This window comes from Marmota marmota, unplaced genomic scaffold, assembly GCF_001458135.2.
Source record: "Marmota marmota marmota unplaced genomic scaffold, marMar, whole genome shotgun sequence".
Taxonomy (NCBI): domain Eukaryota; kingdom Metazoa; phylum Chordata; class Mammalia; order Rodentia; family Sciuridae; genus Marmota; species Marmota marmota.
Window position 1 is genome coordinate 2,294,515 of NW_025999992.1, and position 13,359 is coordinate 2,307,873.

At 48.3% G+C, this 13,359-nt stretch overlaps 1 protein-coding gene across 11 annotated transcripts in view; it reads right to left on the minus strand.

The window, feature by feature from the left end:
• Piezo2 (piezo type mechanosensitive ion channel component 2) overlaps nt 1-13,359 on the minus strand; it is a 349,401-nt gene that overhangs the window by 236,489 nt on the left and 99,553 nt on the right. The gene's annotated exons all lie outside the window — the stretch shown is intronic.

Consider the following 13,359-nt stretch of genomic DNA (forward strand, 5'->3'; position numbering starts at 1 on the left):
CATGCTCAGGGAGCGTTCGGGCTGCTCACTTTAGGAAATGCACAAAGCGGTTATCTGGAACACTCTGAACGGTGTCTGTTGACCGAACTGCGTCGTGTCAGCTGCAGTGAGAGATGTCAGGGGACACATGGGCAGTGTGCACCATGGGTATTAGGATAACTGAGGTTCTCGAGATGGACCCTTAACTTCAGAGCTCCTTCAGAAGAGCTCTGGTTTTGACAGTTCCATCAACAGAGCAGATTTTTCACGTGTCTTGTTGGAATAGTCTGCATTCTCTCCCTTTCACTCTGTCTAAGCCAACTCCCTACAGCAGCTAGGCTTAAAATAAATATATGAACCTTAAACCACACTTATCATATTCTAAATCATCCACAAAAATGAAGGCAGCTTTTTATTCCCAAATGGCTGCTCCCGGAGAGGAGTGAGTTGCTGGGCCATCCTTAAAAGACTGACGTAGAGGCAGCTAGTCTGAGCAGCTGGTGAAATCCCAGCATCAAAGGAGGAGCAGGGCTGGGTCTCGAGTCTGGAAACTTCCCGGCTGTACCTGGTAAGTACCCGCCAGTTCCTCTCTTTTTGTTCCTGTCTGAAGTCTCAGGATTTCCACCCAGAGGGAATGAAGGAGTGCATGGTGGGCTCCAGCTGCCAGCTCTCCCCGATGTCGCTCTCCACTGTCAGACACGCATCGAGCCAATGTGGCCACTGCTCAGCTCCTCCCACAGGTAGAGGGCTGGGAATCAACAGGGGACCAGGCAGGAAGTGTCTGTAATGAAGCAATGACCCCAGCCAGGGAGTTTCTGCAACAAAGTTTTCTGCAGAGGGTCCCATGCCCCTGCCCTAACCTCCTTAGGCTGTTGTAGAAAAAACATGGAAACCAACAGTTGTTTAGGGTCAGAGTTGCAGAAATCACAACATTGTTTGCTAAAAAAAATAAAATAAAAGCGATGAGAGGGGGCCTGCTGACCCTCTTCCTGCGGCCCTGTGGCTTGTTCATAGCGTTGGCACGAAGCCCTAACTCAGGGTTCCACGTTCACATGAAAGTGCTTCTCTGGCCTCTGGTGGCCCACACCTCACAGCCTGGAACCCCAGTGCATTGCTCAGCTGCCTTGGGGGAGCCAGGCCTGCAAGGCCAAGGCAGGGGCACTTGACAGGGGCGTCCCCACGTTTCTCTCCACTTGCCCACCCGTGAGCTCACAGAGAGCCTGGAGAGCTCTGGCCATGGTGGGGGAGCAGGCGGCCATTGTCTCACTTCCTGAGGGCAGAAGTGGTGGATGGGTCCATCCTGCCAGGATGCTCCACCTCCACCTCCACACTGGATGTCTACACCGGCCTGCTCCCCACCAGCCCGCCCCCGGGGACCGTGAGAGAAGTGTGAGGAAAGCCATTTTACTAGGGTGCATGAAAGAGGATTATCCAGGTTGGTCTGTTTCCATAGCTTGGTTTTTCGGTGCCAGGGGAAATTTTAGATGCGCTGGCACAGGGCTCGGCGTATAGTTGTACCTTAATGTCTTTTTCTTTCCCCATTAACAAAACATTACCACAAAACAGCTGCCTCATAGTATCAAGCACATCTGTACTAGTTGAGTTTGATTTTTGACCTGACTTTCTTCTGGCAGCGAGGGCCTGAGTGAGCCCTGTGACTGGCTGTGAAGCGCCCTGTGGGTGTGCCCATGTACCCTCCTGTGCACAGGCCCGTGCGGATGAGTCGGCACCTGTGCCTTTGTTGGGTCCCCATGAACAGGGAATGGCTCTCAGATCTAGTGGGGCCAGCGGAAGGCCTGGTGGGAACTTTCTTGAATTTCGAAAGCACAGCCTCTTTGCTTATTTGTATCTATAAAACTTTGCTTTCAAGCCTCCTTCTTCCACTAGAAAGGGATCGGCAACAACAGCCTCAGGGTCAAATCTGCCTTTACCCTGGATTGTGTCCTTCCCCACCCTGCTGTGGTGCTGGGATGGAGCGCAGGGTGCTCACTGTTGACCCACACCCCAGCTCTTCTCATTTTTTGAGACAGGGTCTCCCCAGATTGCCCAGGCTGGCCTCCAGCTTGTGATCCTCTCAAACCATCCTTCTAGGTAGCTGGGACTAGACATGTATGCCACCATGTCTGGCTCCACTGTCTGACCTGAGAGCTAATTTAAATGGTTGAAAAATGTCAAGAGAAAAATATAGTTTCACGGCATATTGAAAACTACCTGAAGGATAAACATAATGTGCCTAAAAAAATTTTTTATAGGATCACAGCTGTTTGTTAGATTTCTGTCATTACATAATACCTGAGATAATTATAAAATAGAGAAAAAAAGGTTCATTATGGTTCCTGGATCTTTGAGGAACATTATGTACAACATAGCAGCAGTTAAAAATGGAGCTGGAAAAGGCAGCTCTGAGTAAAGATGACAGAGACACAAATCCCTGCTTCTGCCACGTGGAAAAGGTGCAGACACAACACACAGTAAACTACAGCCACCGACGTGAAGGGAGGGTCACAGGGACACTCAGTGAACTGCATCTACCCAGGGGAAGGGAGGGTCACAGGGACACTCAGTGAACTACATCTACCCAGGTGAAGAGAGGGTCACAGGGACACTCAGTGAACTACAGCTACCCAGGTGAAGGGAGGGTCACAGGGACACTTAGTGAACTACAGCTACCTAACAGCAATTGTGATGTTTACTGTCCGACAGCAGTGGCAGCTTTATCGGGGCCAAAGTAGACATACAGCAGAATGTGTTCACATTTCCCCCCCCCCCGCCCCGCTGCAGGTGATTGGCTGCTTCACACGGCCCTGCAGGAGTAGCCATTCCTGCAGATGTGTGGCTAGCAGGAAGTATGGACTTCTGGCCCCGTAGCAGCTGCTAAGAAACCACAGCCCTTGGCCTATGAATAGAGTCTGCCAGGAGCCACAGGGTACTCCTGAGCCTCCGACTGCATGCTGGAAGCTGTCCCCACCTTTAGGACGTGTATGCACGGTCCAGGGACAACCTATGTCTCTGAGAAGATGATGTGGTGGTTCTGTGGTGCACCAGGCTGCTACCCACCCCTAACCCCCTCCACAACCACCTCACTACTCCTCAGGTTCTGCAGGTGATTGACTGATAATTGCTCACAACTGTGTTCCTCCCCCTTAATTGTCTTTTTTTTAGATGTAGATGGACACAATATCTTTACTTATTTATTTTTATGTGGTGCTGAGGATCAAACCCAGTGCCTCACATGTGTGAGGCAAGTGCTCCGCCACTGAGCTACACTGCCTCTCCTACCCCGTCATTGTCTTTAGTATAGAAATTTGCCTTGCCTAAGTCACACCCCTGCCTGGGGACAGCTCACCTCCAAAGTCCAGGGTGCAGTGTGGTACGTTTCAGAGCTCAGCCCACCTGCCTCAGCTTTAGACAACTCCAAAGGGCTGTTTGGATGCTGAGACTTCCTGGATTCAGTTGAGGGTGCATTGTTACCCCGCAGCGTCACTGTCAGTGTATCCTTGGCTCCGTCCTCCTTTCTTTTGTCTCCCCCCACCCTTTGGTTCTGTTCAACATCTTCTGAGGCTCAGGTATGAAGAACTACACAGAGGACTCCTTGCCTCTAGCTTCACCTTCTTCAGTGTCCAGAGCTTCTCCCTAGGGTTATGTCAAGGAGCTCTGGGGCCATCGCCACACACCTGAGACTTGTCAGAGGCAGGTGCGTGTAGTAACTGCTTGGGTGCCTGTGGCTGTCATGTCTTCATCAAACTTGTTCACAGGTACACGCTTGATGTCAGGACATGACAGCTTCATGGTTCCATGTTAGAGTCTGTAAACAAGTCAGAATGGCGCCTGGCAAAATGCCAGAGGGAGTGGTTTGTGAGGTGGCGCCAGCGAGCCATTAAGTGTGGAGATTTCTTATTGGTTGACTGCTGTATCTAGTTTATGCTAATTAAGATAAGCTGTGTGGAATGTATAAATACCGCTCCTGTCCTACAATAAACGGCTCCTACTCCTGCTGTATCAATCTACACAAGTTGTTCGTCACCTCCCGGTTATTTTGCTGCAGCTGGACTGCGGCAGTTCCAGGGCTGGGACTCCTTGTGCTCTCCTGCTCTTCCCCCAGGGAACACGTACCAGGTTCCTATGACTAACTGCCTCATGACCACTGTGTTTATTCTCGCTAACCCTGGGCTTTCCTTTCGTGCCTGGGAAGCCAGGCCGGGCAGCTGTTAGCTAGCTAGGCCTTCTGTTTGTCATCTGTGCTCAGGGGCAACAGTGGGGTGACTCATCTGCAGAGGGAGTCTGCACTCAAGGCATCGATCATCTAGACTTCTCCCTCCATGAGAGTTTAGGAAATGAGTCGGTTTTTTCTCCATTGCTATAATAATATCTAAGAAACTGGTAAGAAGACAATTCAACCTCTCCTTTTTGATTCTACATGCCTCTGGCCTTGCATCCAGGCTGCTGTGGGAAGGGCAGCCACGTCCACAAATCCCTCCATCCCATCACCTTCAAGTTCATGTCTTCCTTTCTTTTTTTCCCTCCCTTCTTTCTCTCTTCCTTGTCTGCCTGCCTTCCTTCCTTCCCCCTTCCTTTGCACTTTAACATTAATAATGTGTACCCCTTTCAGTCTTATTTATTACTTGACTTTTGAGTTCTTAGAATAAAAATCCTTCTGTATTAATCTAGAAACTAATCTTAAAATATCTTTCTTTTAATTACATTTCATAGGAAATGATTTTTCTTTTTTAATGAGAACCTTTATTCTTTAGAAGATAAATATATCCTTGAAGATTTAATAAGTGTCCTTGAAAATGATAATTCCCCAAATTTAGCCAAAACACTCATTTGAGAGGAAAATCAATACGTGTAATTTCTATAAGGTTATAACCTTTGGGTTACATAAATGCTTTCAAACACATGTCTGGGGTAAAATATAGGCTAAGTAGAGCAAAACACACAGATGTTCAGTGTGCAATTACATGAGTGCACCTGGGAAGCCACCCTGAGGACCAAGACATGGAGCACAGACGTGACTTAGAATGTCTACCATGCTGCTTTTTACCAAATCCCAATCCCCTAACAGAGATTTAAGAATTACAATGCACTCTGGAGAGCATCATAGTTAAGCTTCAGAAAGTCTAAGATGAAGAGAAAAACATGTCAAAGGTGCTCAAGAAATGCCTCTGAAGTAGAAACAGGGTCAAGAAGCACGACTGACCTCGTCAAGAACTATGAAACCTAGAAGACACTGGAACAGCACGGCAGAGAGCTGACGGCAGGAGCGCAAAAGACCTCAACCTATCCCTTCAAATTATCCTTCAAAGAAGGTAAACAAGCCAACAAAAACAATACGATGCGGCCAACAGAGCCACCCTATGAGGAAGAAGTTCTTCAAAAAGGAAAACCACTCTGTTGGGCATCTCCAACTACTGGGAGGGATATGGAGCACAGAGAGGACATGAGTGGATACACAAATGAATACAGAACCCCCAGCCCTTGTTAAGTCCCACTGGCTTCCTGCTGCCTGGGGTGGGCATGTTGCTTCCTCACTGACAGGTGCTCTGTGTGTTTGAAAAAGAGGAAATGCAGTTAGGCCCAGGGGCACATCCCTGATGTCCCAGTGACTCTGGAGTCTGAGGCAAGAGGTTGGCAAGTTAGAAGCCAGCCTGGGAAATTTAGTCTCAATTATAAAACAAAAAGGGCTGGAGATAGAGCTCCATGGTTAAGCACCCCTGGGCTCAATCACTCAGAAGAAACAGGCCATACAGGATGAGACTCTTTGTCTAGATATGCTCAGAACCAGAAGTATTTTACATTTTAGAGTTTTCAGATTTGGGTACACTTGCACAAACTTGATAGTTGAGCAAACCTCATTTTAAAATCCACCCAAATCCATAACTTTGTGAACATCACAGCAGAGTAGGGATGCTGGACCTGTATATGTAAACCTATGGTTACATAAAAACCTGAAGCTCCTTTTACCAAGTTTTCCCACTGATCACTTGGTGGGCAGTAACTCCTTGAATCTGAAATGTCTCCTTAAAAAGGAAACTGTTTGTTGGCCATGCTGGCAAGATTTTTGACTTCAGAGCCTGCAATCTGCATCCCAGCAACAGCAGCAACCTTCTGCCACTCACCCAAGGTGCTCTCCTCTGTGCTGAAGAGACCAAACTCACCACAGCCCCAATTTCTGCCCTACCAGGAAAGAGCAAAGCAAACCCCAAACACGTGCCCTTTGCTTGCTTCAACTTAACAGCTATGACTCAGCTGGGGGCAGCCTCACTTCCTGGCTATCTGCACATTTCATGGCCCAGTGACACTTTCCCAAGTCCTGACAAGCAAGCCAGGTATGTCATCTTTGGCTATTCACCAGGTCCCACTCTTTGGTGAACTGGCCTCTGCAACACATTTGGCTTTTGGCCCTGGGTAACAGATGCCTCTGGACCTCTAGCCTTGATCATCTAGATTCTAAATGGCCTGGGATTCCATTCTTGCACATCTCTCAATAACTTCCTCATCCATTGTACCACCTGCTGACTGCATCCTGTATGCCAGAATTACATTGGGCATTATGATGACAAAGGTCACAATCCACGGTCCCCACACTGAAGGGTCTCACAGTTCATCATGAGGGACAGCTAGTTGGTAAGGTAGGTGTTTTACTGGCTCCATGACAATGTGTATTGTTCTATGGCAGTAAGAATGACTAAATATTTTAGAGTCTTTCTGCCATCTGTAATAATCTTCCAACTGATTAATTCAGTAGGGAAATGGGCACATAACCTTTTCATACAACGAGGCTTTGCTAAGTTCTTATATTATTCCTTGCACCATGTTGAAGAATGAATTCTGCTACTTAATCACTAAGGTGGTTTTGTCCAAGTCCTCCAGAGTCTCTGGGACTCACTCTCTCACTACATAAAACTGCAGAATGTTTCACAGTAGAAATCATGGTTCTTGACTTGTAGCTGTTATTTAACTGGGCAGTGTAACCCAAGGGTTCTTATGAAACAATTTTTGACTGATTGCTGAGGCTCTGGAGAGCTCAGGGCATTGGCAACCTTGTTAATTACAGCTGCTCATGGTTTTTTAAGTGCAAGATGTCCTGACCTCGGCCCCAGAAGCTCTGATTTCATTGCTCTGGGTGGGCTGGGGCACGAGTGTGTTGTACAAGCTCTCTGGGCAGCTACATGGTGAGCCAGGGCTGAGGACCACTGTGGTGGAGGGGCCCCATATCTGTATAAGAGCAGCAATGCCTTTCCTCTCATCGAAGAGTCAAATAGGTCTTTATTTTACTCTTTAAACAGAATAATAAAATATATAGGGCATCCTAAAAATAAGTATGTTACAGGATGAATTGTGTCCCCTGAAATGTTCATATACCGAAGTCCTAATGCCCAGGACTTCAGAACAGGACTCCATTTGGAGACTGAGATTTTAATTAATCTAACTAGAGGTCCTGCATGTGTGTGTCACTGGAGTCCTTAAAGGAAGAAGCGATTAGGAAGGATCTGACCAGAGGGCAGACCACGTGAAGATCCAGGGAGAAGATGGCCATGTACAAGGCAAGGAGAGGTCCCAGGAGAAACCAGCCCTGCAGACACCTGGACCTCAGACACTCAGCCTCCAAAACTGTGAGAACAGAAATGCCTATTGTTTAAGCCACCCAGCTCACGGTCCTTAGTGCCAGCACCCAAGCAAATGAACACAGATAAAAACACTGTGTGAAAGGAGTTTGAAGGAACTTCTGAGTTCCAGGCTATTCTTTATCAACAGACTCCTAATCAGAGGCACGTTCAAAAGTTCTAGGATAGCCTCAGTACCTATGGACCGCATGCCTACTGGGAACTGGCACTCTCTGGGTGCTATGCCTAGGCCCTGTCCTTGAGTCACACATAAACCAGAGGACAAGAGGACTGTAGAGCAGAATCACACTATGCTTTGGTTTCCAAAGCTGTAAAGTCAAGCCATTCGAAACGCTGCCTGCCTGTTCCACAGGATCCCTGCAAGATGACCTCATGCATGCAGAATAGTCTGGGAAGTGCAGGGCACTGACCTATTCTGCCCTTTGAGGTAACTGCCATGAGGATGGGGCCCACATCTGTTCTGTGTATCTCAGAGAAGCACTTGGCCTTAAGAGGAAACCCAATCAATGTTTGTTAAAAGAATTCTCCTAATGTATTATCACCTTCCCAGTGAACCAACAAATGGCTGAAATGTTAGGATCATTTTTTTAGTGCACCAAAGTGTATGCTCCTTCAACATCTGTTCACTGTGGATTTACAACGTACAAGGCACCCAGCTATGCAGTGTGAGGACACAGACGGGGCAGGGCCCAGGGTTGTCATGCTTGGTCCTTTAGGCATAGCAAGGGGAGCCTCCTGTGATTGCAGTGGTGTGATAGCTGCGGCCTTTCAAGTCACTTCTGTTTCTTTTTGATCTTCCAGTTTTCAGGTTAAGTCTTTTATTTCTTCATTCATCTGTTTGGCCAGGATTTATTTCCACTGGATCTTTATTTCCCACTTTCCCTAATTTTAAGAAAAGGTTCTGATTTCATTATGTTTTAGAGAAGTCAAATGCAATGGAAATAAGGTTATAAATATCAGTACCAAATCAGTCTGTCCTTGTAACTAAAATCCACGGCAGCAAAGTCTGGCTGCTTTGTCTCACATCAACAGGAAGAACTAACTGCAGGCCAATTCTTTTCCCTTCATAGCATATTTGAACTTAGATGCACCAACCTGTTTCCTTTCCATAGCTAATAAAATCCTTGTTACTGCATTTTACTTTCACATTCTCCCACATCATAGGATTCAATTCCTATTTTAAATCAGATACCACACTTTGCAGCAAACACTCAGACATTCATTTCCCAGCACTTGGACACTGCACCTTGATGAGTCTCACAGTCTGGAGAGGCGGCTCCAAGCCTTAGGGGAACAGTGCAGCAGAATGAGCCTGTAGCTGCCCTGCACTTCTAGCTCCCAAGGAAAATTGATATTTTCTACAATCCTTGCTGTATTGGGGTTTTACCAAAAAAGGAAAACATGATCCATTACCAACGCTCTTTATTGTTCTTCTCTTTGCAAAGAGAAACAATTGAGCTGGCAAGCTGTGCCCTGACCTTGAAGGTAAAATACTCTCAAGGGCACAGGAACCTGTGTGATTGTTCCTGTGGGCTTCCGGAACTTGTTTTCAGCATCCTCTGTGAGCTCCTGAAGAGCTCCTTTATGATATCCGGGCATCGGCCAAAGCACTGATGCACTGTGTCTACCGTGCAGGGTGTCTTCCCCTCAGTGCACACTTTCATGAACTAGAGGAAAGGATTTAAAATCAGAAACAGGAACAGTCTGTGTGTGCCAAGCCCACAGGGCTCCTGCAGCAGTTCTGTCCTTGTTGACCCCTGTCTAATCGCCACAAAGACGGTGAGAAGCCCAGGATGGTTCTCAAGATTCTAACAACTGCTAATTAATAGTGGAATAGAGGGAAAACCTGTGTGGGCAACTTAAGCACAAATATTTGATCTCCCTTGTGACTTAAGTTGATTTTTAACACATTTATTATATAAGAATATGTTTATGAAACATCTTTAAACCTGAAAAAAGGCAGGCACAAACCCCTGGAATATGTGATTTGCATTGGCAATGACTATCAAGGCATGCTTTTAAGACATTAAGCTATTCATTTATTCTAAAATTTTCAGATTAAACATTTTTCTCTTCATTTGTGTAACTCCCAGAACCTCTGAGAATGTTACCTTACATGGAAGGAAGGATGATGAAGATGGGAGATGGGGACATGGTCTGGATTATGCGGGTGGGCTGCTGAAATCACAGGGTACTTAGGAGAGAAAGAGGGGAGGAGGAGAGAAATGGCATTGAGGAGAAGGAGACTATTTGCCACTGGCCTTGAAGGTGGGAGGTGCAGGAGCCCAACGGTGCAAGAGCCTCCTCAAGCTGCAAATGATGCCCCAGTGGGTTCCACCAGGCTGCAGTGAGAAAGAGCTGGAGGGACTCCAGCTCACACCCCGACTGACGGAGCATCATCCTAAGCCACTAACTCTGTGATGGTTTGTTCTAGCAGAACAGGAAATGCACACAATAAGGATTTACCAGCTCCCGATCTTGATCTTGATCTTATCATTCTGTGGTGTTTAGTCACTAATTCAAGGTCACTCACATATCAGAAAAATATGCATTTTTAAATAATTTGGGAGGTTGTGAGTAGAACAGAGCCCCCACCAATCCTTCAGTGGTAACCCCCAGGGGTTAGCAAATGCCATCAGTACTGCCAGTGGGAGGGAAGGACACACATCCTTACTTGCTCTTCTGAGAAGCTGTAGTCCTACATGGAAGAACCAGAGGCAAACAATATGTGACCTCTGATTTATAAGGAAGCTGGCAGTCTACCTGGGGTCTGATGTGGGACCTTATCAGAAGCCGACTGACCCTTCTAAGTGGTGCTCTGGGAAACCCAAACTCAAGGCAGACACATCAGAGTGAGCTGGGGTGGTGCTGGAGAGAGGCTGTTCCAATTCTCAAATGTGTCACTCCTTTAACAGAGATCACTCAAAAGCAAGGTTCCCAGATCCTTCATAGAAACAATACAAGTCAGCTCATGTGACTTGAGGGACACTGCAAGCAGGCTCAAGACAGCAAGAGGAAGGAAAAGATGGAGCTACGGCTCATTGGATCACTGAGATCCAATGGATGCAGCCCACTGATGTAGCACTGAGGTTCTGAGCACCTTGGCTTGCCACAGGGGTCGGGCTGAGGGACAGAGACCAGGGCCCCACTCCAGAGATCACAAGCTGGGTAGGTGTCCGGACTGGCCCTGCCTGTGTCCTCCTCCTTTGAGCATCACCAGACCTTCCCAGTTTCAGGAGAAAGCCAGAGAATATGCTCTAGCAATGAAGGAGGAAATTTAGTACTGATTAGCATAATCACATTAGCATAATCCCCTTTACCCTGCAAAGTAGCATTTCACTAGTTTGGGGGATTAGGAAAATGAAGAATAAAAGATTCTACCTGAAAATCATATAACATGTGAATAACTCCGTTTTGGGAGAAGGGTGGATGAGGCCAAGTCACAGGAGGGGCTGCCCCATCGTGTTCCTTGGGTGGTTCGCGCCAGGGGCGGGGGGTGTGGCGACACAATTCTTATGTCCCTCAGCACAGAATGGGACAGATTCTCATAGCCCTGGTATTTATAGTCAAGTTCTGTTTATTTGTGTAGCATTCTATGGGAGACTCAAATTTCTTGTGGAAAAAAACAAAACAAAACGCGGACACAAAAAAACTTGAAGGCTGACAGCTTCAATCAGAATTGATCCCATGTGTACATGTTTGACTTCAGATTTTAAATGTTGAAAATGGAAACTGTCTAGCTATTTTTGTAATGCGTCTTTGTTTCAGTCACAATCTCTGTAGTCAGAAGTCAAGTGTACTTAGTAAGAAATAGCATGGGGCAATTCTGGTTGTAGCTAACCAGGTAGCTCCATCCCCAAAACCCTGGCCACAATCAAGTTTTTCCAGGAACCCCCACCATATTTGTAACATACAAGCTGCTCTTCTTGTCAGAAAGATTTTTACAAAGAATATCAGCAGGATTTCTGCAAGCTTCCTCTTCTTGTAAAGACCAGGTTTTCATACAAAAGGTGTGACAGAGTCTATCTCAAGCTTGTTGCTGTACAACACTTGTAACCTCTGTCTAGCCTAAGAATATGGGACGAAGAGTAACTGTTAAGTTCCCACCACTTGTGTGTAACCAACCACCCCAATGAGTACAAATCTAAAGGAATTTCCAGTCTTGGGGTCCAGAGATTTTTAGGCATTAGCCCCTCTAGACTGCCACGGCTTAGATCAACCTGCTTCCTGAAAATTCCTCAGTGTCCAGCCTCATCTGTCCTCTTCATGGGGACAGCTTCCCCTCTCCTATCATCCTCCCAGACATTTTCCTCTTTCCCCATCACTCTTGTGGACCCAGCAACAACTCAATCTTCTTTTTATTAACCTTCGTTCATGCAAATGCCATCAGTAGTGCGGGTGGTGGGCGGATGCGCCCTGGCTTGCTCTTCTGGAAGTTGTAATCCCCCACGGAAAGAAACAGAGGCAGAGAGTGGCTCAAGTGGAGAGCCCCAAGGGTGGTGTGCGCAGGCAGCCGCAGGAGACAGGCGGAACGGGGAGGGGGAGGAGGCAAGGGCGAAGCCAGGCACAGACGGGTTGAAGCAAGAAAGCCGCTGTGAGGATGCAGGGGAGACCCGGTGCCCAGGCCGACTGGAGGGCAAGACCCGGTGCCCAGGCAGACTGGAGGGCGAGACCCAGGCAGACTGGAGGGCAATGAGAAGACCAAGAAGGAAACCAGGCCAGAGCAGACCATCCGGTCACCCAGAGAAAGGGAAGTGTGGGGAAGCCCAGGACAGTGTGGTGCCAGGAGGGCGAGGGGCCAGCTCTTGACATACAGGAGCCCACGGAACGAAGGAGCCAATGGGCATGTGCAACTGGCTTCTCACCTGGGCAAGGGGCGAGTCAAGCTGAAGGGAAAACGGACACGAGGCTGTAACCGGGAAGCGAGATCCGGGAAAGCAAAGCCAGGGTGTGCAGGAGCAGACACAGGTGCTGGGGAGTCGTGCTCAGGGCGAGAGCAGCATCAGAGGACCAGAGGGCCGGCCGCTTCCCTGGAGCACCTCCTGTGGCTCCTGTCCACACGCAGGCGGGCTGCACATCCCCGCCCGGCGTTTCCCGGTGCTGGCGGAGGAAGCAGCTGCCCTTTTCATTCTGACCCCCTTTCTGTGCTCCCTGCCGCCTCATTACTGCTTTCTGGTGTGGACGCCTTTTCCTGCTGGTGTTGGAACATGGGGTGGGAGAGACACGTGCTATGTTGGACAAACGTCCCCTCCAGCCCACGCGGAAGGCTTGGTCCCCAGTTTCTGGCTATGAGGAGGAAGTGGAGCCCTATGGGGTGGGGTGCAGTGGGAGCCCTTAGGTCATCAGGGTGTGGCCCCCAGGGGATTGTGGGGTCCCAGCCCCTTCCTCTCTCTTGCTTCCTGGGGGCTGTCAGTGAGCAGTTTCCTCCACACCTGCTCCCACCATGCTGAGCTGCCTCCCGCAGGCCCAAAGCACAGAGCAGAGGGACGAGGACTGGCTCCTCCAAAGCTGTGAGCCCAGAGAGACCTGTCCTCTTCCACTCGAGGGTCACGGCGTTTCGTCTCAGTGATCAAAGCCAGCGTACATCAACAAGGTAAAAGAAAGCTCAGGTAGGCCAGGAGGTGCCTGGGATGGAAGTACCCAGTGCACCAGGAAGGGAGTCCATCCCATGAGGGTGGCCGGGGGCCCTCAGTCATCTGAAAGGCTTTCCAGGCCAGGGAGGGAGACTCAACCTGGAGACTATTTTTAAAGG